This window comes from Nanorana parkeri, unplaced genomic scaffold (assembly GCF_000935625.1).
Source record: "Nanorana parkeri isolate BGI_ZX_2015 unplaced genomic scaffold, ASM93562v1 scaffold548, whole genome shotgun sequence".
Lineage (NCBI taxonomy): Eukaryota > Metazoa > Chordata > Amphibia > Anura > Dicroglossidae > Nanorana > Nanorana parkeri.
The window spans coordinates 257,477-280,575 of record NW_017306816.1 but is presented as its reverse complement, the minus strand read 5'-3'; the positions used below and the strand labels follow the sequence as shown (position 1 = coordinate 280,575).

The following is a 23,099-nucleotide window of genomic DNA, read 5'->3' as shown; positions in this document are numbered from 1 at the left end:
TGTTGCTTTGTTCTGTATACACAGAGTACAAGATTGCATTAAGAGTTTTTATTGAATGTGGTCCCGATCCGTTCCACAGGTCGCAATTATCCCTTACTGAATCATTTTACTCCGTTTGTCCTCATGGTGGATTTGCCATCTGCAGATGGTCTTCAAACACAGAGACAGCATGGACTCACTCCGTTGCCCGTAGCTGTTGCTCCACGTGGCCCTATGATTTTGGTACCATCCAGGAAGTGTCTATTTAGGCTGCAGCTCACAAAGCACCAATCTATATAGGTCCTGTGACCACAACTACCATTTTTTATAAATCAGATTGGCTATTATAACTTATGATATTCTGGGTGTCAGGGCTGTATTCATCTTCTTTTTTTTTTTTTCAAGTATGTGAAGAATGTGTTGGCGTCATTGTATTCCTCCGCTATCAATCTTTCTGAAATATTGAAGAGTACATTTATCAGCGTCACCAAAATGTCAGAAAAAACATGACATCGACAACTGCACTGTAACCCGGACATTCAGACTTTTGACATAAGTGGTAAAACTTCTTTGCAAGCAGTATCCCTCAGCAGTCAGCACTGTGGGCTGGTGGTACTGGGATTATGACCACACTGCATCTACATGTGTGCTCCCTGTATTTGTGGGGGCTTAATCTATATGGACTGTCTTACTCCCATAAGTCCAAAAACATACTGGTAGGTTAACTAACTTCCACCCAAATATTATGAAAACAATCCCGATTTTCCAGTGCGTGGAGCGTGTCCCCCGCTGACCACTCTGGTTCCCCAAGCAACCCCTATGTCACTACTGCTGTGACTAGGGGTAGGCGGGAGGAATCACGAAGGTCAGTAGGGGGAACACTGAGCTCTGCAAGAGAATAAAGTTTCAGAAAATCAGCCACCAGAGATAATTTTTTTTAACCCCCCTGGCAGGGTATCTTTAAGAACCAATCATTACTGGACCTATGCATGAAAATGTATTATTGGTGTCAGGTTTGGTCTTCAGGGAGCTGGATGCCGAATCACAGCTACCAATGCTTGTACTTCATCACTACTCAGAATGCTCTTCTACAGGGAGTCAACGCAACACAATGGGGTACCGTGGCTCAGTCGCTGCAAGCAACATCCGAACTAGCGTAAAGCATGCATGCATGCATGCAACTGAAATGTGCACTGAGCCATTCTTCTCAGTGAACAATGTTAAAACCAGCACGCTTAAGCAAAAAAAGATGGAGTTTCACTTTAAGGCTCTTTTAAACTTCCGGCGAACACCTGAATACATAGGTGAAACACATATTAGGGAGATATTTTGCCTGTCAAAGGATTTTTATTTTTGTCCTTCAAGTCCTGAGATTTACTTAGCTCTGTCACACAACACAGTCCTGTCTGGAAGGAATGGGACATGCGATTTTTTTTTTCTGCTACAGTTATGTAACACTTACTGGTCTCTTTCCCATTCCCAAACTGTGAATGGACAGTAAAAAGGAGAAAAGAATCTCTATACCTCTGCTTCCTCCTCCTATGAACATGGTCCTTGTTAGCACATGAGCACTGCAGCACAACTGACAGGCTCCTTGTCCTGCTTCTTCCTCTCCAGAATGAGCTCTTCTGTACAGGGCACTGCAAGAGGCTGATACAGAGTCAAATTCAGGGACATACACTACTTGCATGTAAAAAGTACATCTAATGATACATTAACGTAGAATTAAAAGAGGAGAACTATAGGGGAAGTGTTTTTCCCCATAGTTCTGTTATGGGTCACTGGAGGACATAAACTAGCATCCTCCCGTGACCCAAAGCTCAGTATATCGTGAGCTACAGCTCGAGGTATACTGAGACCGCCCCAGCCGGGACGGATCCCGACATTACTGTCGAGATCCACCAAACTGCATGAGTGACAGCTGGCACTGCCTATCTAGAGGCAGAGCCAGATGTACCCGCCCCCTCCTTCGTCCGTTCCTCCACTTATCGCTGGAAGATCGGAGATCTCTGCAGGGAGCGGTGACTGACAGTCACCGCTCTCTGCAGGGAGATGATCGAGAAGTGAGCGAGTGACGGTATGTGTTTGCTCACTTCCCGATCTATTGAGCAGACGTGTGACAGTTTCATTGTCACAAGTCGGCGCGAACTATGAGCTTGAGTGATTTTCACTCACCTCATAGTTCTCCTTTAAAGTCTCACATTTTTTGCATATATCTACAAAAGGATTAAAAAAATGAAAAAAATTGTCAAATAGACAATTACTTACCTGTGTCTGCGCCGCTCGTTCCCAGCAGCAGAACTCATCTTCCAAATAACCTGTGCAGGGGGAAGTATAGGCGGACACATGCGCAGTGGAGATCACTGGCAGGGAGAAGAGGAGAGACTCAGTAGAAGTGAATGCACGCAGCCGGGAGCATGCTCCTCAAACACCGTGGGACAGGAAGAAACAGCAGTCTGCACTGGATCAGAGACCGGCACCAACGCTGGAGGGAACGCTGAATACAAGTGGAAGGAAGAAGATGTTTGGATCAAGAGGCATCACATAATTTAAGTATTAAAAGCATAAACAGAAAGGGGTGAAAATGTGACTTTAATACCACTTTAATGTATGGTTAGAGCCACAATCATTTGTGTATTTTATATCTGCCTAGAGTTCAGCTTTAAAGCTTGCTTCTATTTTGTTGGGTTGTTTTGAGCCGTATGCTGTGCTGTTCATTGGGGATGGATAATGTGATTATGCTGAAAAAAACTGGCCTGCAGCTCAAGGAGAATAGTGATTCATGGAGCTGCAGGATAAACAGTGATAGAATATTTAGAGTTTATCACAAGTGAACTGGAAGAAAGAACATATGACAGGAAGACAAGTAATATATCTAAAAAATATAGGTCAGACATTCTCTAATAGGACTTCAAAGGTTCTTCACTCAGCTCACCTGTGATTCCAGACTACAGCAATGAGTACGGAGAGGAACAACGTTAAAGGTAACCTGTCCTGAGAAATGTGCTGACTCTTCCTGCTCAAAATGCTAGATATCTGTCCACCATACCTAGGCTTTAATACTCTAAGTTAGTGGTGTAGAGATAAGGAATTCTGACTTTCCCACAACTCATTTTTTATATGCTGCTTCTGCATATGACTCAGAACTATGCCTTCATCTGCCTTTTGCTCCATGGATGGAGCCATCTTTGTTAGGGCATCATCTAGGGTCACTATCTACTTTCTGGACTGAGATGCTAGCTCATATATTACACGGTTGTGTAAATCCTTCTTGAGGCATCATCTATGGTCACCATCTTTCTGGACTGAGATGCTAGCTCAGATATTACACAGTTGTGTAAATCCTTGTTAAGGCATCATCTAGGTTCACCATCTACTTTCTGGACTGAGATGCTAGCTCATATATTATATGTTGACTTTGGGTAATAGATACACAATTTGAATATTGAACAGAGATCTGGGAAGTAAAGCTGCATGAAGGTCACAAATGCCATTGCACGTGGCTGTTCATACAAGCGATTACACTGACAGTCCCACCCCTGAGGAGTTTGTCACCTGATTTATGCACATATTTGGACAAACTTTGGATCTGTAGATTAGGACTTCCACACCTAAGATGTTGACATTTGAAGCAGTCCACTGTTTGTGTGTATAGTTAACTTCAGTTCTCCAGTTTACATGGCATTAAGAAGTATTTACACCCAAAACTGTTATTTGAATTAAAGAATTGTAGGCATTTTGAATCACATGCTGGTTTTCAATATGACTCGGGAACTTTAATGGTGACGTATCTCCACCAAAATAACCCACCCCAGCTTACTATCATGCCCGCTGCAATGTCAAATTTTAAATTCCCCCATTAGAATGACCATAAATAAATAAATATTGGGGCATGCAGCTGTGGGAGAATGGCACTTTCATATGGCCTTCTGAGAGCAGCTGAAGACACTACCACAGATATATTTCACTACTGGACTCTCTAACAGACTGAAGAAGCAGTTGTGGGGACACCCACTATTGCCCATTAAAGGAATAACATCAATTTTTATATGAACTTCCCCTTTAAATGAATGTGTTGTGCCAAAGGGACGGATCTGCGTCTGTCCTAGAAAACAATGACTTCCAGCTAAGCCAAACTATACATTGCCCAAGGCAAACACATTCATAGTTGATGAGCTCATCCTAATGAGAGTGTACACGATAGGTAAACACACAGTGTGCCATCAAATCCCAGTCGCCACATACCAGCAATTATCATGTACAATAGAGCAGAACATTACGCTCTTAATTGTTCAAACCCTAAAGGTGCCCATACACTGCACGATTATCGTACGATAATCGTATGCGATCGGTTTTTCGTACGATAATCGCGCAGTATATGGGCAGTGTGCGACCGTGAATACTGTACGATCGTACGACGTTTGACTACCTAGCATGTTCGAAAACCTGTGGGTAATCGTACGATAATCGTTCAATGGGTAGAGTAATCGTTCGATGACAAAAGCATCGTTCGTTCAGAGCATGCGTTAAACGAACAGACAAGCGGAAGGATAATGACAGCAGCTGGCTCCACTCGCAGGATCCACACCTCTGTTCTGGTACCCTCATGGACCCCTCGCTCAGCCATTGCTGGGGCTACATGTTGAGTACAGATGCAATAACCAATTTGCACACAAAAATCCATATCTCCTCATGTAGCTGACACACATGCTGACCTGTCCCCATGTGCACCACACATGAGGATGCTAAAAGTAGCCCCGTAATAATTTCACCAGTACGATCGGGCATTCGTATTTCCGCATCTAGGGACGACATACCTGTCCGAACAAACGATCGCCTGCTGCTTGGTGTGTCGTACGATGATCGTACGATATTCCGATCGTCGCTAGGTTTCAATCGTACGATAATCGTGCAGTGTATGGGCACCTTAAGGCTTTGCCACACTAGCGATTTCTACATCGAGCGACTAACTGATTGGGAAAGGGGAAACAACTGGAAGGTTTTTTCATGTGCCGCACAGGTGGAGAGGACATTGCCCTAGCTGTTTACAACTATTGCATGCCCTCATAAGTCACATTGAAGGGCTTACTCAATCAAGCAGTGCCACCTGGTTGGACAACAGTTAATGGATATCTCATTGCCTTCAATGAGATACAGATTGCACATTAAAGTGTATCTCTAGCGGGGAAGGGTTAGAACTCCTGTCAGATGTTATTGCTATTTGTCCCCACTGAAGATTCACCCTCTCCATGTGTCCTGGTGACCACTATTTATAGGACAGAAAGTGATGAGAAATCCCAAATTTGACAGGTCTCAGGATTTAAAAAAAGGTATAATCTTTTAATGGGAACACCGTTGCAGTGACAACTGGCTGAGAGAGGGATCTATCATCACTAGAAGGAAATTTCCTCTCCGTTCCTGTCATGTCACTAGGAGGTAATGGGAAATCTCCTCTTTGGGACACAAACAGCATAAAATAAAATAAAACCAATAGGGGTGCAAAGGCAACAGTTTGGGGAAGGCCCTTTTCTGTTCCAGCATATGACTGTGCCCTTGTGTACAAAGCCAGCTCCATAAAGACATGATTTCGTGGAAGGCTTTCCCAGAAGAATCAAAGCTGTTATCCGGAAAGGGGGGGGGGGGGGCAAATTCATATTAATGCCCATGCTTTTGAAATAGGATATCCAACTGTTCATATGGGTATGATGGTCAGCTGTTCACAAAAGTTTAGTCATTTAGTGTATTACTTGCCAACCTTCTTGACAAAAAAGGCCATGTTAGCAGTCTAGTAAAAGCTCACTTAAAATAGAACTGGCGTGACCTTTTTAGTCCAAGGTCAGTACAGTACTTAAACAAATGAGACCGCAGGCAAGTTTGTCTATTATTTACATATTATTTACAAGGGATATAGGTTTAGACCACAAAATGGCCCCTTCCACTTTGTGAAGACATCATTGGGGTACATCTTAAAAGGCTTTTGGGCCTTATTTTTGTGCACAGTAGATCCTTCTGTTTAACCACATCTAAAAAGGCTCAAGAGAGTGACTGAAAATATACAGACGTATTTTGTTTTCCAGGCCTTTAAAGATTCTCTTCAGACAAGAGGATGTGGAAACTTTCCACAGGAATATGTGCAGAGCTTATGTTTAAATAGCATTGTTGTCACAGGCATTCCTGCCAGGAACTCATCAGAAATCAGACTAAATATTTATGTGCTCCGGAGGCATTACGTAACCTAACACATCCCAATCCCACTTTTCCTTTTTAAATTTCAGATCCATCTTAGTAATTCTGCACAAACAGAAATATTATATTGGAACAGGAGTAGGTTGTAGAAAGTCCTCTCATTTTCATTTTAAGGCCCCTTTCACACAGGCAGCCTTTTGGTTTTTAGGTGGACCAGATCGGATGCCCAATGTTAGTCTATGGGCAGTCAGGTCTAAACGTATGGCCGGAGAAACAAACTGAACAGTGTGCCAAAGCAAGGGACCTGATTATGCCGGATGGGGGTTAATCCAATGTTAATGGACACATGTTCATTGACATTCGTGTAGCCATAGACCGACATGAAGTCCAGTCATTTCAGTTTTTTCTTCCACCGCAAGATGGAGGAAAAAAATGTATGGACAACAATGTCACAGTGGTGACATCCAATCTATACCATTCCAATCAGGATGGGATTCATGCACGCATCTCCTCCTGATTAGCCAGTGTGAAAGAGGCCTGCAGCCAGATTTAGAAGAATTTTCACAGTGCTTCTAAATGCAGCTGCAGCCCTCACCACATGATATTGTACTTTAAACTGATCGCAGTGTATGAAAGTGTATTTGTAGGGTATTTGTTCTTCTTGAAACTGTCCTCCAAGCATTGTTGCAACACTTAGGCCAGCAGTAGACAACCTCAGCACTCCAGCTGTGGTGACAGTACAGATCTCATGACAAGACTTTGACAGCCACAGGCATGGCTCCTAGAGCCGCAGGGAGAACACGATTTGTAGTTTCACCATTGCTGGAGTGCCAGGGTTGCCTACTCTTGACCTAGATGAATGTATCTCTTCTAGATGCCCCAGGAACCCAGAAAAGTGGGTGCCCTAATATAGAAGACCTTATCTAAGACTCTGGCACTTAGCCCGCCCATTCCCCCTCCAATGCCTCACTACAGGCTGCTGAATATTACTTGGGGGGTCTCATTGACCCATAATGAGGCATTTGAGGCAGGAAGGGGAGAGCCGAGTGCCGACTTTCTAGATAAAGTCCATGTTTGCATACATTGGTACCCAGAGTGCTCTAGAGAATGACTAAGGATGTGTGCAGGTGCCTCTTGGAAACTGTCCTAATGGCCTATTTATCAACATTATATTCCCCAAAGGTTCACTTTAAAATCCACAATCAACTATTTTCCAAGGGGATATTTCCTAATGCAACAAATAATAAATGCATTATGTGCAGCTATGGGTATCGAGTGGAATTAAGAGATTAAACAGCACCAGCTAAACCACACTGATCCAGTAGTAGTAGGATTCTGTTGGTAAGTCGCCTACGCCATACGCAACAAAGTGCTGGAATCCGTAGAACTTGACCGAAGGCCAATGATTATCCTGCAAACATAATGAGTAAATGCTGAAAATTTTTTTGTATTACTTGCTGCTACTTGGGCCTCCAAAACACCTATGGGAGATATTTATAAGGCAGTGAATGTGGCTTTCAGCAAACATTCACTGGTAATGAATCAATCATTGATATTTAAAACACATACACCAGGAAGAATAAACTGTAGTGAATGTTCACCACTTTATAAATAGACCGTACTCCCCATAATAACACAATCCATTGAGACCATTTTTACACGTTCATTGAAAATGCTACACTTGCTTAAATAAAGCCATATGTAGAGCTGTAATCATTCTTTATATTGCGATCCTCTTATCGCCTGGACACCTATTTGAAATGACGTGGATGCATTGAAAGTTGATACTTCCAAAATTTGCAGTTGAAATCAGGGGCATTCCGAGGCCGGGTGACACCCGTAGCAGAGACCGGGTGACACCCCGCCGTGAAGTCATTGCGCATGCGCGGTCATCTTATTGATGCCTCTTGGCGGCCATCTTGGTGCCGGACTCCGGCAGAGAGAGGACGGGAAGCTATCCCGGCGGGATGAGGTATGCCGCTGGATCCCCTCCTCTCTCCTGACACTGCCGGGCTCTCGGTGGATGACCGAGTGCCCGAATTTTCAGAGGGGGTGACACCAAAATGACTGAATCTCCTACAATGGTGGCACCCGGGTGCGGTCCGCACCCTCCTTGTGACGCCACTGGTTGAAATTAATGTCATGCTTCATACACTGGGAGTAACGGGGAAGGAGTTGGTTGCCTGCAGAATTCCGGTGCAGGTCAGCACATTTCAGAAGAAATAGTTTCCTACTTCAGGATAAGCACCAATTGTACAGTGAAGGAAGTATAAAATGAATACACACTTTGGCTTTAACCAGTACAGTAACTGAAAGAAGATTCTTTTTAATTGGATTACACACTTTACAATTGGAGGCAAACAAGTACAGGTCTTATTCAATAATGTAGCGATGATTCCCACAAGTAACCAGTATAAACCAATCGGATTTCATTTTACTGGTTATTGCTACTTGATATGTTAACCACTTTAGTAGCAGAACAATTTTGTAGTTTGGCAATAACAGCAAATGGTGGCCCTAGAATTACTGTTCTAACTCCGACGTTCACAGCGATACCTAACATGTGTGGCAAATGTTTATTTGCATGCAAATGGCAAGGCAGCTGGGTTGGTTTTAATTTTTTTTACATTTTTTTACATTTTAATTACTTTTTTATTCACTTAAAGTAATATTAAATTCAAAAGGATTGTAAGATGTTTCAAATCCTGATTAAGTTACTTACAATGGATGCTGCTCCTTGATTTTTAAAAGTTTTAGTTTCCTGCAAAATAAGCTTGTCCTCTGAGCACTGGTCCTGACTTCCTGTTTTAGGGTGGCTCCTTTCCCTTGCAGGGTCCTATGGAGTCACACTTGTGTATGCTAGTAAACTCTGTGTGTCTCCACAAACACACAGACAAGCAAATCAAGGTACTCCTCTCCCCCCTAGATAAACAATTGCTGGAGTCTGCACTGTCCTTTGTGATCTTGTACTGGACAGAAAGATCAGGGAAGCTGCGCTGAGAGACTTGGAAGCAGCTGTTCAGAAACATGATGATTTGGGCAAAAATGTAAAGCAATGCTTTGCTGTGCAATGTAAATTTGTTTGATCAGGATTCATTATTGAAAAAAAGTTTAAGAGTTTAATACTACTTTAACTTTGTTGCTGTCACACAGGGAATAACAAACCCTTATGTGATAGTGTTTGGAGGTGACAGGTTCTCTTTATGGAGATATCAGGGGTCTATTAGACACCTGATGTCTCCCCTAGCCTCCAATAACTCCACCTGTGTAACTGGCACTTCAGCCAGCTTTGTAACAGATCAGGTCTGCTCCCGCTCTCCATCCTGAATGCATTTCCCGTGGTCCTGGATCCCCCAGAGGAGATTAGGAAACCCGGAAACAATGGTGGGGGGTGTGGGGGCACCACAGAGGCAGGCTGCCACAAGTTACTGGCTTCTTGGATCTATCTGAAAACTCTAGTGCCTGATCTGGCACTTCAGCCAGCTTTGTGACAGATCAGGTCTGCCACCCCTCTCCATCCTGAATGCATTTAATGTGGTCCTGGATCCCCCAGAGAAGATTAGGACCCCGAAAACCATGACGGGGGGTGGGGGTGGGGCACCACACAGGCAGGCTACTACAAGTTACGGGCTTCTTGGATCTATCTGAGACTCCAGAAGAGCGATATTTCTGCCACAATTCACAGTTCTGCCCAACTAACACCTTTCCTATGGCATTGTTGAATGTGCTAGATGAACTGTAAATTCAAACTATTATGAAGGAACCTTGCAACCAAATGCAAGGTATGCTTATTCACCCCCACCCCCTTCCCCACAAACACACACATTAACCTAGTAGGAAAAAAAACCTGTGGAGAAAAGTTGGGAAATGCACCTGGCTTTTGCACAGGAGAAGATGACATCATGATTCTTCAGGCAAGATCCTAGGAATGCTGAGTATCCCAAATCCTGCAGACAATTAAGACAATGGTGAGCTTCAACCTTGCGGCAACACTTTGGGGAAGACTCTATTATGTTGCAGCATGACTGTGTCCCTGCACACAAAGCTAACTTCATAAAGACACGGTTTCATGAGTTTTGTGTGGAGGAACGTGAGTGTTCTGCACAAAGCCTTGACCTCAATTCCACTGAACATGAATTCATCTATTGGGATGAATTGAAAAGCCAACTGCAAACCAGGTCTTTTCATCCAACCTTATCTAATAAATTCTCTTTTGGTTGAATGGGCAAAAGTTCCCACAGACACGCTCCAAAATCTCATGAAAAGCCTTCATAGAAGAGTAGGGGGCTGTTCTAGCTCTAAGGAGAGGCCGACTTCATATTAATAGCATGGTTTCGGAATGGAATGTCCAACAAGCTTTTTAGATTGTAAGCTCTCACGGACCGGGCCCTCCTTACCATCTTGTCTTGATTTGTATTGTGATTGTAATGTCTTCCTTATATTGTAAAGCGCTGCGCAAACTGTTGGTGCTATATAAATCCTGTATAATAATAATAATAATACGTATGATGGTGAGGTGCTCACAAAGATTTGTCTATATAGTGTATACGTTAAAACTTTATTCAGGTACTTTAAGTTCAGCTATTTAAACTTCAAAGTGGTTTGTGTAACAGTTACAGGTGAAACTCGAATAATTAGAATATCGTGCAGTTAATTTATTTCACTAATGCAACTTAAAAGGTGAAACTAATATATGAGAGAGACTCATTACATGCAAAGCAAGATAGTTCAAGCCGTGATTTGTCATAATTGTGATGATTATGGCTTACAGCTCATGAAAACCCCAAGAACCCCAAATCCACAACCTCAAAAAAGTAGATTATTACATGCAATCAATAAAACAAGGATTGTACATAGAACAATATCGGACCTCTGAAAAGTACAAGCATGCATATGTACTCAGTACTTGGTTTGGGCCCCTTTTGCAGCACTTACTGCAATTACTTTTGCACGATATTCTAATTATTCGAGTTTCACCTGTATATAGGTTACATACATTTTTAATGAAAGTGAAGATTTTGAAATTGCTCAACTAGGCATCTCCAGCTGCATATCAACCGCTCAATGCAAACGTAGAAACAGCTCTTTCCATCACTTCAATCCATCCATTTGATGAACGTGTGTAAACTTTTCAGTGTCTTTCATTTCGCTGTATTGCAGTTTACACTATCAGTCTGCCTTAGGGGCTTCGGGTTTAACTGAAAAACTCTCCATGCAGGGGCTCTGCTTATTGGCTGTTGGCTGTCACATCTATCAGAAAAAAAATGTCCATCCAAGAGGTACATATGTCCTACAGGGATTAGGTGCTTGAGAGAGAACAAGACGCGTGTAGCCAAAGCGAACGCAGCTCTTTGTGGACTCAGATTCTCTGGAGCTAGGAAAATTCAAAAACACTTCACATACTTTTGCTAAGACATCATGCCTGTACATACAGGGTTGGCCTCTGGCTTCACATATGCAAATGCATCAAGACGATTTCATCTATGTAGCGGGGCCAAGTGTAACAATACACCTAGGATCTGTACGTAGAGTGAGAACCCAGACATGCAATTGAAAATGAGTAGACATGATGTCTGCATTATGTGTGCAACCATTTTGTTCAGCAATGTAATATTTAACCTCTTCATGACAGCATAACATGGCGGGCGGGCCTTAACACCCAACTGCCGCATATATGAATCGCTCTGATGTTCTGGGGTACGCTGAGTCGGCACCCTCCAAAACTGTGATTGTGCTGTCGCCATCAGCTCATGGTCAACTACTGATGATCGGGAGCTGGTAGGACAGGCTCCTGATTATGCCATCACTGTGCAGCCAATAACAGTGACAGAATGAAAGGGAGCCCCTTCTACCAGACTGGCATCACGGCCCACTTTAAGGGCTCTCATGGCCCAACAGACAGTAGTTTAGCAATAGGTTCAGCACTCTGGGTTGAGTCAGTCCTTGGCTTCTTATGTGTCCGGCATACAGCAAAATCTTCCTGCCATAGCTGTCAACTTTGTTTCTGTCCACCTGAAAGATCTCAGTGTTCCTGCTCTGCCCACCTTTGTGTGCCGGCTCCTCCAGTTGCATTCTGCATAATATCAAATAATTAAAAAATCCAACAGATAAAGTGTGAACCCCTCATAATGGCCACAGCAGGTGTGTAGCCCTGGGAACTGAAAAAGATTTGTCAAGCAGACTTTGGGGCATATTTATAAAGCAGCAGAATATTAACTAATTCATCACTGAAGTGGAGTTTCTTTTGTTTACAGCCAGACTGTTAATACATTCAAGTTCGCACTCCAACAAAGATGAGATGTCCCTCAGACAAGGGACCCAGAATTGAAGATTCGTGTGTATAAAGTCTAAAGAGAGAGCCAAACAAACAGTCTGAGAGTCCTAAAACGTTTAATAACAGTATTGCTTCGCAATTGACAACACAGAACAGCCAACGAGTTTTGGGGACTCAAAGACATCCCCCCCTTCTTCCAAGTTTAGGCAAAATGGGTAATAATAAGAACTCAAAGCACAAATCATCAGGAATTCATTATTTGCTGAATAGGTATAGTCAGAATTAGTGGCACTTTTGCTTATTCACAGTTTCTGGCCAAACCTCATACAGCAAATAGGTAACAAATAACTAACGTAATTAACTATTAAACGTTTTTGGACTCTCAGTTGTTTGGCACTCTCATTAGACTTTACACACGCTCCTGAGATTGACATCTATTACTATATATATATATATACACAGTGTATATACACACATACATATACACACACATATATATACACATCTATAACTCCTCTTATTATTGTTTTATTTTTTAATTTAGCATTTTTTCTTCTTTGCAGCATTATTTTATTCATTGTACTTCATGTACAAAATTATAGGTTCTCCATCTGCTGTGCGTTCTCCATCAAGGTTCTCCATCTACCAGGGCAGGCAGGACAACCAACACTAGTGTTGTCACATGTCCAGTATTCACCCGGACAGTCCGGGTGTTGAATACTGTGTCCGTGTTTCATGGCAGCAGAAACCCGGAACACAAGATGTCAAGCAGACAGGGGCAACCAAAATTAAGATAGGGGCTACTGGCCCCCCACTGAAAATGGTCTCCACTGTGATATTTACATATGAATGGGTGTCGCTATTTACATATATATGAGCTACAAATCATTCTCTCCAAAAAAATGTCTGTGCGTCGCTAGCATGTTCGGGTTGCGCTTGAAGAAAAGGTGGCAACCGTAACCAACACGCATCCTGAAAAATTGCTGAGATGAAGTCAAACTGCAGGAAAAGTCAAGCAGAAAGTCCAGCATTGTAGCTGTAATGTACCTGTAGCTAGTTACATTGTAAGAGGCTGCAGCAGGAGCTGATCTGTGTCATATAGCGCCAACATAGTCAAAAACTCCACAGGCACCAAGATTTATATGACTGTGGCATCTCCGAGCTGGCACCACAATAGATTGTGACCCTGGATGATGCCTGTAAAAAGATGGCTTCCTTCCTTTTGGACAGGAAAGCAGATGAAGGCATAGTCAGGGGGTACTGTGATTTCTCCGAGTGATGATAAATACCTGGAAGTGTTACACATGTGCAAGTGTAAGGAAGTTTCGGCTTATACTCGTCTACAGTTGTAGCTACAGCCATTGCTTTATACAGGAGGCAGTATGCCGCACCTTTGACTGCGGTGGCAAATATGGGCGGATGTACATTGTACAAGTGCAGGCGTCCATGTTAAAGTCCAACTGACTTTTTAGCTTTAATTAACTAGATTCCAGGTGCATTAAAACAAAAGGTGTGCAAAGTCAGGTTGTTTTCTCTCAAATGCAAAAGCTTGTCCCCTGCTAGCACGCTGTAAAAAAGGACTTTTACTCTGTGTGGGGAAGCAGTGGTCTCTCTGTAGAGCTCCAACATGCCCCCTGCTGAGCCAGGGCCAGGGCTTTCCAATCAGCAGAGAGCATGAGTTTTGCTGATTGCAGAGCTATAGGTCAGACTCAGTAGGGCATGTGTCTGACCTCTGCAGAGAGGTCTGAAACACCCCCTATTGAGCCAGACCTATAGGAGGTGTGTATGACCTTTGCGGAGAGCCCACTGCCTACCCACAAAGAGTCAGGGTCACACTCTGCAGTTGCTGGCAGGAGACAGGCTTTACTACTCAGGCTGTGGCTGCTATAGAAGGAAAACAAACTGTACCACATTGAACACCTTTTGTTTTGATGCACCTGGAATGCATTTTGCTGATTTAAACTGAAGGTTTATTTAGTCTTTAAAATCTCAGCGGCTATGTCTAACTCTTCACCGTCCCTTGAACGCCACCTACACTTGCACACAGTAAAACAAACAGGAATTGTAACATTGGGTACACACAGATTTACAAGCACGTGGTGAAAGAGTTACTTGGCAGCTGTTTACACTGAGGCCTGGCTGAAGAATGGGGAAAACTTGAAGCATTATACATGAAAAGGAAGTTTACTGTTGTCATTCAAGAACCTTCCAGCCTCGATACGGCGAGCTGCCCTAGCTATCCGTCGATATTGGGATAAATAATAGCGCGTTTATGTAAGGGAATATTCAATTCCGAAAGCCAATAAGACGCAGCGAGCTCCTGCACATTACAAGGCCTGTCTGCGGCTAAGTCTGTTTCATATTAGCCAGGAAACTGTACAAAGAATCCTTCTCTGCTTGGCCTGATACATTCCTAGGAGCTGACGCATGTCCCAGCCAGAAGCCCTGACTTCCTAGGACAGGAGGCATTCCCACAGAAATGCTGGCCACCTACAGGCCTCGGATAAAGATTGCATTCATTCCCTGTGTTAAATCTTCTGCTGCCACAGAAGCAGTAAAATGACTAAGATTACCTTCACCTCAGGCCTGTTCAAAAGAAAATACAAATTCACACGCGTGCATTGGTATGATGTCTGTGGCTTCCAGGGACAGGTCCTGCTTGTAGAATTTGTCCCTGGATTTTTAGGACTTTGTTTTTGCTTTTCAGAATCAACTAAATGCTAAATTAAATCCCTTTAACGCTGGGTTCACACCTTAGCGTTTTGGAAACTCGCGTTTACGGCGCGTTTCTTACCACACGGTTTTACCACGATTTGCGGTAAAAGAAACGCGCGGCAAACGCGAGTTTCGGAGGGGGTATCCGGCTGTATCCTGATTGATACAGCGGGATACGCCCCAAAGAAGCTCCTGTACTTCTTTGGGCGTATGGCATTTTACCGCGCGGTAAACCACGCAGGTGAGAACCATGGCCATAGGCAAACATGGGTTTTCACCTGTTGCGCGTTTTACCGAGCGTAGGAACGCGCGGTAAAACGCTCAGGTGTGAACCGGGCCTAAGTGCAATGCTCCCTGGCCTTGTTATAATTCAGTTTGGAGCTGGATCTGGACAGTGGCAGAAAGGCGATATGTACAACATCTTTATTGCACAGTTTTGTTTTTATAATGTCCCCTTTAACTGTGTTGGTGTTAACGTGTGATATTTGCACGATGGTCTGCGTTAAGGCGACCCATTTATTTAGAATGTATTGCCAATGCACTGCAAGAAAACAATTTTTTTAACACAGCGCACCACAACACACGGTATGCTGCAGTGCGGGATCATTGTTACCTACTGTACTGCAAACTGGATCCATTGCATTCACACAGGACTGTTGCATTGGCCGTGACTCAACGCAAGTGCATCCACTTGCGTTGGCATACTAAGTTGACATACATTGCGCTACGTTGCGTTGTGTTGCTTTTTTTGTATAATTTTTACACTAAGATGTTGGTTCTGCCTTGCGATGATGTGCGTTGGGTGCGTTGAGTTGATACGTTAAACGCGTGTTGCGTTGCACTGAAAAAAAGTTGTACTTTTTTTTCAGCGCCAGGCTGCTCAGAGCATCGCAACGCACTGGTGTGAACTGCTCCCCACACCCATTCATTTTTAGAAGTCCTTGCATTGGCATCCATTGAAAACAGCAGCACCTATCTCCATCATTCCCCACCGCTCTGTGAAGTTTGCCGTGGAGCTGCCGTGTAGTGCGCATGTGCGCACTGTGTCTCTTCTCAAAGGTACAACGCAGAACCACGCCTCCGCAGATGGCCGCTCGTTGACGTCAACAGGTACATTCTAGTCTCACACATCATTCTGTGCTTGGTTATTACAGAGCTTGTACCCGTAGTGCCTAGCGTATTGTCTGCATTGTATATCCTGTGTACTGAACCTAGCTCACTTCCTGACCACGATTCTTGCTGCCTGCCCCTGACCCCTGCTACACTTACAGATTACAAGTTTGGATATCGATTTGGCTACGATGTTTTCGGACTGCTCCGGCGCTGGTCACCACCACATGAGAGACCGTGCATTATCCGGGTTTACTCGTGTGGAGGTACCATTTGTATTGGTAAGTCCCCTGCATCTGGGCTCCTACGAACTAGTTCCCTGATACATCAGAAAAGGGATAGAGGAGAAATATTTTTTGAGATTTTCTCTTAAATCCTTTGGTGTGTCCAAGACAAGAAGATAAGAAAAGTCTTCCTATTGGGTCAGAGACGGCCAAAGAATAAAAAAACCTGAAATCTCAAGTCTCCAGAGGGGTCATCAGAAGTCAGGGATTACTTTAAGATTTTTTTAATAGGATCTGTTAAAATTTGATAAGGTTCTCTATTTTCAAGTATTTTCTCTACTCTGCTGCCAAAATGTTTGTAGGCCAGAAAGAGCAGCGGAATTTGATCTGCAGGTTGACGTAGAAGCACCTGGGATGGAAACAGCTTGCAGTCAGGTACACAGTGGAAAAATGCCAGAGGGTTCTGAGTTCGAGCTTAAGTGAGGTCAAGTGGTCGGAAGGTCAGGGCAGGCAGCACACAGCCATGAACTGCAGCAACCATTCAAAGCATTAAGGCAGGTGGAAAGCAAGAACACACTTTAGACACCAGAAAGGTCAAAGGCAGCACAACCATTCCAAGAACGTGAGGAGGACCATGGCTTTCCTTCAAGGAGTGCAGAAGCTCACATCACCTGTATACTGCACAAATGTCAGCATCCATTTCAGGAACCAATAAACAGCGTATTGACCAGCTCCTGGCAACACTGACACTTTATAAAATATACACATTTGTGAATCTTGTCTGTAGAGTCATGTAGGATTAAGGAAGTGAAATGAGAACTAATGATATGTGATGCCACCAATCAGAAATGATCTCTAAAAAGTGCAACACTACCAAACTTTTGCAAGAAGATTATTTGGCAGGTGCTCACATGACCCTAAGATTTTTGCAAACAGACATCTGAAAAACTCTACACGGGTCTGTGAATCTTCAGGCAGCTACCCAACGTTAACTGGCATCTAGAGCGATTGTGCATGTCTAAAACCCAGTCAAAGGTGTGAAACTAGCTTGAGGCATGTCTAAGCTTAACTATAGGATAAGCACTTTCTATTTCAGGCAGACCACAATTAGTCAATGCCTCTCAATTATTAGCAGGGTTGTCAGACTGCTGTGCATGGTCATTCAGTTGGCCATTGGGCTGCCAGTAAAAGCACTTCCTGTTTCAGACTGACATCAGTTAGCCAATGCCTCGCAATTAAAAGCAGGTTTGTAAGCCTGCTGTGCACGCCCCTTCAGTTGATCATTGTGCTGCCTATCAGGTCTATCAAGAGGCAGACCAATGGCCAACTAAAGTATCATGCAAAGCAGACTAACAACACTGCTATTACTGTAGTTGCGAGGCAGTGAAGCAGGAAATTCTTCTACTGGTGGCCTAATGACCAACTGCAGGAGAGAGCACAGCAGGCTGACAACCCTACTTTTAATTGTGAGGCTTTGGCTAAAGGTGCCCATACACTGCTCGATTCTCGTACGAGAATCACGGGAAATCCTGCGATTGTACGAGAATCGAACAGTGTGAACGAAGACGTGCGACCGTTTCTACTGTACGGGCGCACGTCTTTTGTCTAAGGAGCATGTTATAAAACCAGCCGAGAATCGTACGATTTTCGGCTGGTTTGAACGGTGCTCGGGAGACAAATGCCGAACGGGCCGGTGTGCGCACGCGCACACTGCCCGTTCAGCATTGCGGTCATCGGAAGCCCGCCCCTCAGGGGGGCGGGCTTGCGATGATCGAGAGTGTGATCTGCCTGTCCAAGATGGGCAGATCGTACGTTTTTTTAATCACTTTACAACCATCGCAAGACTAAGGTCTTGCGATGGTTGTACAGTGTATGGCCACCTTTAGCCTTGTCAGTCTGAAACAGGAAGTACTGTAACTGGCAGCCCAATGGCCAACTAAAGGAGCATGCACAGAGGGCTGACAACCCGGATGCTAATTTCAAGGTAGCAGCTAAGCATTGTCAGCCTGTAACAGGAAGATCTGTTACTGGTTGGGATCTCCAGTTAAAAAAAAAGCAAAAACTGTGAGTCCCTCTACAGATCCCTGTGAATGGATGACATAGCTAAATATATTTCAAGTTACACCCTAAATAAGTGTACAACATGAAGCATGGTCCCAACGGTGGACTATGCCTTTAAAATGAAAGTAAGGCATGCAGTATAAAGTGAGGCATGGCGCCAAACATACTAAAAAGTAGATGTTTGGTATATATGGTAACCTCCTTATTTCTCTTATGATAGGCTGTTGGATGAGCTCTCCACTTATTGCTGAGACACTCCTTGCATTGTCTGCTCTTTAGGAGTTTGGGGCATAGGGCGGCTGCCATCTTACTGTTACATGCTATACCCAAATATCACATTTAAAGCAGTTACATAATCCTTACTTCACTTTTTTGGACTGGGACCTCTACGTTTTAAGCTGCGGGCCCTGTTTTGATTATTCACATTCCTTTTGATAGAGAGCACAATGTACCGAATGTGTAGGTGTTTATTTATATATAATGTTTGGCTCCGCTGAGGGGGTTCATTGTGCCCACAGGCATGCATCATGCTATATATGATAAAGCATTTTACGTACGTATGGAACATACTTAAATGATCTGCCATGAGGGAAACAAGGCATTTTTTTTCTACTTGAAATGGAAAAAAGGATGATGTAATTATTTCCAGTTCATTACAATTCCGAAATGAGGTAAACACAGAAAAAGCTCAGCCCCCGGTCTTTCAGGCTTGGAGGGATTCCACTACATAAGACATGAGCTATTCTGCAAGCCATCCTGACCTTCCCCAGGAGGGCCAGTTATGACGCACGCCTGGGCTGTACCAAATATGGATCAGAGCTGGACTCTAGGTGGTGGGGGGTGATGTCACGGATGGAATGTTCCGCTGATTGGGTGACCACAGCACAGGACTGTTCGCTTAACCTCATAGCTATCAAGGCCAATTCGCACAGGATTTAACAATATGTTCCCAAATCTGTACATTGTGCTCACAGCATGACTACAGTTTTCCATTTACATAACTCGGCGCCGGAATATATCATACACGCCTTTGCTTTATAAGGTAAATAAACATGTGCAAAGGCCGGTCACCCATGGCGACTAGTCAGAAACCCTAATGCAATGACTACAGTACTAAAAGGGGCATCTGACTGTTTGTTCGCCGTAACCCCACATCACTTCTATGCCTTGCTAAGGAAACATTCCCCATCTATCAGCGTTAGTTTTTAACCAACAAGCACAAATGTCGAGAAAAGGAGATGATGATTAGTTGCTGCTGGCAGCGCAGATTCTGCTTCTTTCTGTTCCTTTTAATCATTCTTATGTTAGTCTTTATGTTGCTTTATGAATTTTTAATTAGTTATCATTAGGGATGCACCGATACCGGTATTTTGGTACCGAGTACGAATACCAATATTTAATTTTTGTTTGGTACTCGCCGATAACAAATACCGATACCGGAAGTCCCATTAAGGAAGCCAGGCAGCGGGTAATGACTCGCCACCTGGCTTCCTGGTTAGCAGGGAAGCGGTCCCCATGCTTCTCGTCACCTAGCATGGAGCCGGCTTTCCGCCCAATCAGGAAGCCTGAGTTCCTGATTGGCCGGGAAGCCGGCTCCATGCTCCATCGTCATGAGGTGACGAGGGAGCATGAAGCCAGCTTACCTGGCCAATCAGAAAGCCGGGCACCTCGTCATTACATGCTGCCCGGCTTCCCGATTTATCGTGCGATATCATGCAAAACACAGATTCACATCGAAGTCCATGGAGGCTGTTCACACCTTTGCAGTTTGTGGATGAAATCTCCTGTCGCGCACAAAGGGGCAGGAGTTATTTTCGGGCAGTTGTCATGCGGTTTGGGTCCCATAGACATCTCTATGCATTGAAAATCGAGCGGTTTTCAATGAACAGTTGCACAAATGAAAACGCGCGAAAACAGCTCACCAGCTCAATCGTCTAGGTGTGAGCCTAGCCTGAGTGTCACACGAAACAAAAGTGACCCTACGGCTCAAGCCAAGCTCTACACCAAGAGGCTCATAAACATGGCTACCATACAACATTTTGGAAATAAATAAAATAGGAACATTTTAAATGTACACCATGGCATGGCAAGTCAGCATGTCAAAACTAAAGCTGGCTATACTCTGAGCGAAGTTCATCAAGAAGTTCTGAGCGAAGTTCATCATGAGCTTAGGATGACAGGAGGACACTAGTTTGTGTCCTCCCGTTACCCTAAGGAGAACTATGGGGAAAAACACTGACCCCATAGTTCTCCTTTAATCAATCGCACTCCAGACCAGAATCCCATAAAGTGAGTGGGTGCGGGTATGACCTGCGGATGGCGCCATGTAAATCACAAGAATGACCAAGAAGTCACCCACACTCCAAGGTGCAATATGCTTAACGCCTTTTTATTTACGTGCTAGACCCAGTGACGTTCACTGTGTTAGCCTGATGAAGGGACCATATTCGGTTCCGAAATGTTGCATTTGCACTCTGCCACCATGTTTGCCTAGCATCTAAATAAAAAGGCATTCAGCATATTGAACCTTGGCCAGCAGGTGACTTTTTGGACATTCCACAAACACAGAGGCACAGCAAGGCAAGCCACAACCCTGCTCTCTGTCACACTAGGCATGGTGCCCATGCACAATTGCCGCACTCCCAGGCTGGTCTGCATTCAATTGTGATGCGCCGTGCACCCTTCCTGTGCTCACATTGCGCCAGGCCTAGGCACACTTCCTGCGCTTGCATTGTGTTGGGCACGAACAGTCTTCCTGTGCTCACATTGTGCCAGATCCGAGCACATTCTTGTCATCCGTATCCATACTACCTGAGTGGGCACAAATGGATCCAACCTGCTCCAGTGCTCAAATTCCATGGTAATCGATCCCTGGAGTGCCAGAGTGCAAACGAAACGTACCCAGATCTCTTTTATGTGAGCCAGGGCACCACCTACCATGTCCAAGCACAGTAGGGAACCATTGCATTAGTCACAAGAACTGGACTTTGGGGTTCCATTGTGCTTTGAAGGGGGGGGGGGGGTTGATAAAAGCAAACCTGTTGTTTTGCTCTGGATAAAGTACAGGTTTGTTTTTAATTCATGAGGTGGTAAGTATTTGGGGTGCTAGAGAAGCCAAGTAGAAGACAAAAATCAACACTTGAATGTCGTCATACTATATAGAGTTCTATTTACATAATACTAGCTCCACAATCATGTTTTATAATTGGATACATTGCATTATTTAGACCCAAAACAATAATTGGTGGCAGTGGCACATACAAATCTTTAGCACACTCAGTCATTATAATCATTAGTGGCACTCATAGCAGACCGGCAATCATCTACCTTCAAATACAAGTAAAAATATACCCAACAAGGATTTGTAAACATTACGTATTGACTATAGATATAACCAATTAACCTCTACTTGTAAAAGGCTCATACATCAACAGGTTACAGATCTCCATCCATAAGCATGGTCAATACCACAACGCAATTACCCATCTCTAGCTCCAACTAGTAGCAATAAAGCTCTTTAACTGCTTGTGAAGAATACATAAACGCTTAAATCTCCATAGTGTGGGCACAGGTGCACTTTAAGAGGTTTCGGATGCACTAAAAATCACTCATCATCTAATGGTATCCACAGACATGAGCTGGTTCAGCTATTCACATAGGCCATCAAGGACGTTTACCCAATAAGCAATCACCTATGACAAAGCAATGACAGTAATCAACAGAGAAAACTCGTCCCGGGTGATCAATTCTAGGTTGCCCAGGTATCACTAACCCCTCATATCAGGGCTGTAACCACTGGAATACAGGGCCCCATAGCCTCTCTTTGAGCTGTGAGTAATGATACCATGCCAAGATCCCAAAGACTCCTCTTGTGCATCTGAAGTCATCTCTACAGATGCAGACTTTACAGGAGATTAGAGTTGTCATCAACTGGAACCACCCCAACCCTTAATAATACAGCACTGTATTATCTTCTATGTTTAATTTGCACCAACAGCGTAAAGGGGCCTCCTTCCATCCCCAGGCCCCCTAGCAGCCGCCTGGGCTGCTATAGATATAATATATGCCGCTGCCTCATACACATCAAATTACAATGACCCAGATCTAGTGACATTTTGCAGCAACTATGACTCATTAAAGTGTATGTCTGGGCAAAATAGAAAAAAAAACACATGCAAGATATCTCTGCAAAGCATGCACATCTACCGACATTTTGCATGTACAGAACAATACCTGTTGATCCTACCAGAAATCCTGTGTGTCTCTGCCGCACTGAAATCCCAAGCAACATTTTCAGCCCAGCCTAGTTCAGCCCTGCTGGACTACAGAACACCACCTAGTAGTACAGCAGGGGAGCACAGGGTAGCACTGACAAGGTGAGGAAGGTGTCTAATTTCCTGCTCAGTAATGCTCCAGAATTACTAAATCTGTTATTCTGATGCTTTTTTTTTTTTTAAACTCAGCTGCTAACCAAGGACACCATGCTACACAGTTATCAGTTTTCTGTACTGGTACAGACTGTTACTTACACAATAATGAAGAAAAATATA

The 23,099-nt window shown here is 43.9% G+C and overlaps 1 long non-coding RNA gene across 1 annotated transcript in view; it reads right to left on the bottom strand.

Annotated features, from left to right (window-relative positions):
• Positions 1-23,099, bottom strand: part of LOC108791389 — a 35,881-nt gene that overhangs the window by 11,203 nt on the left and 1,579 nt on the right. The gene's annotated exons all lie outside the window — the stretch shown is intronic.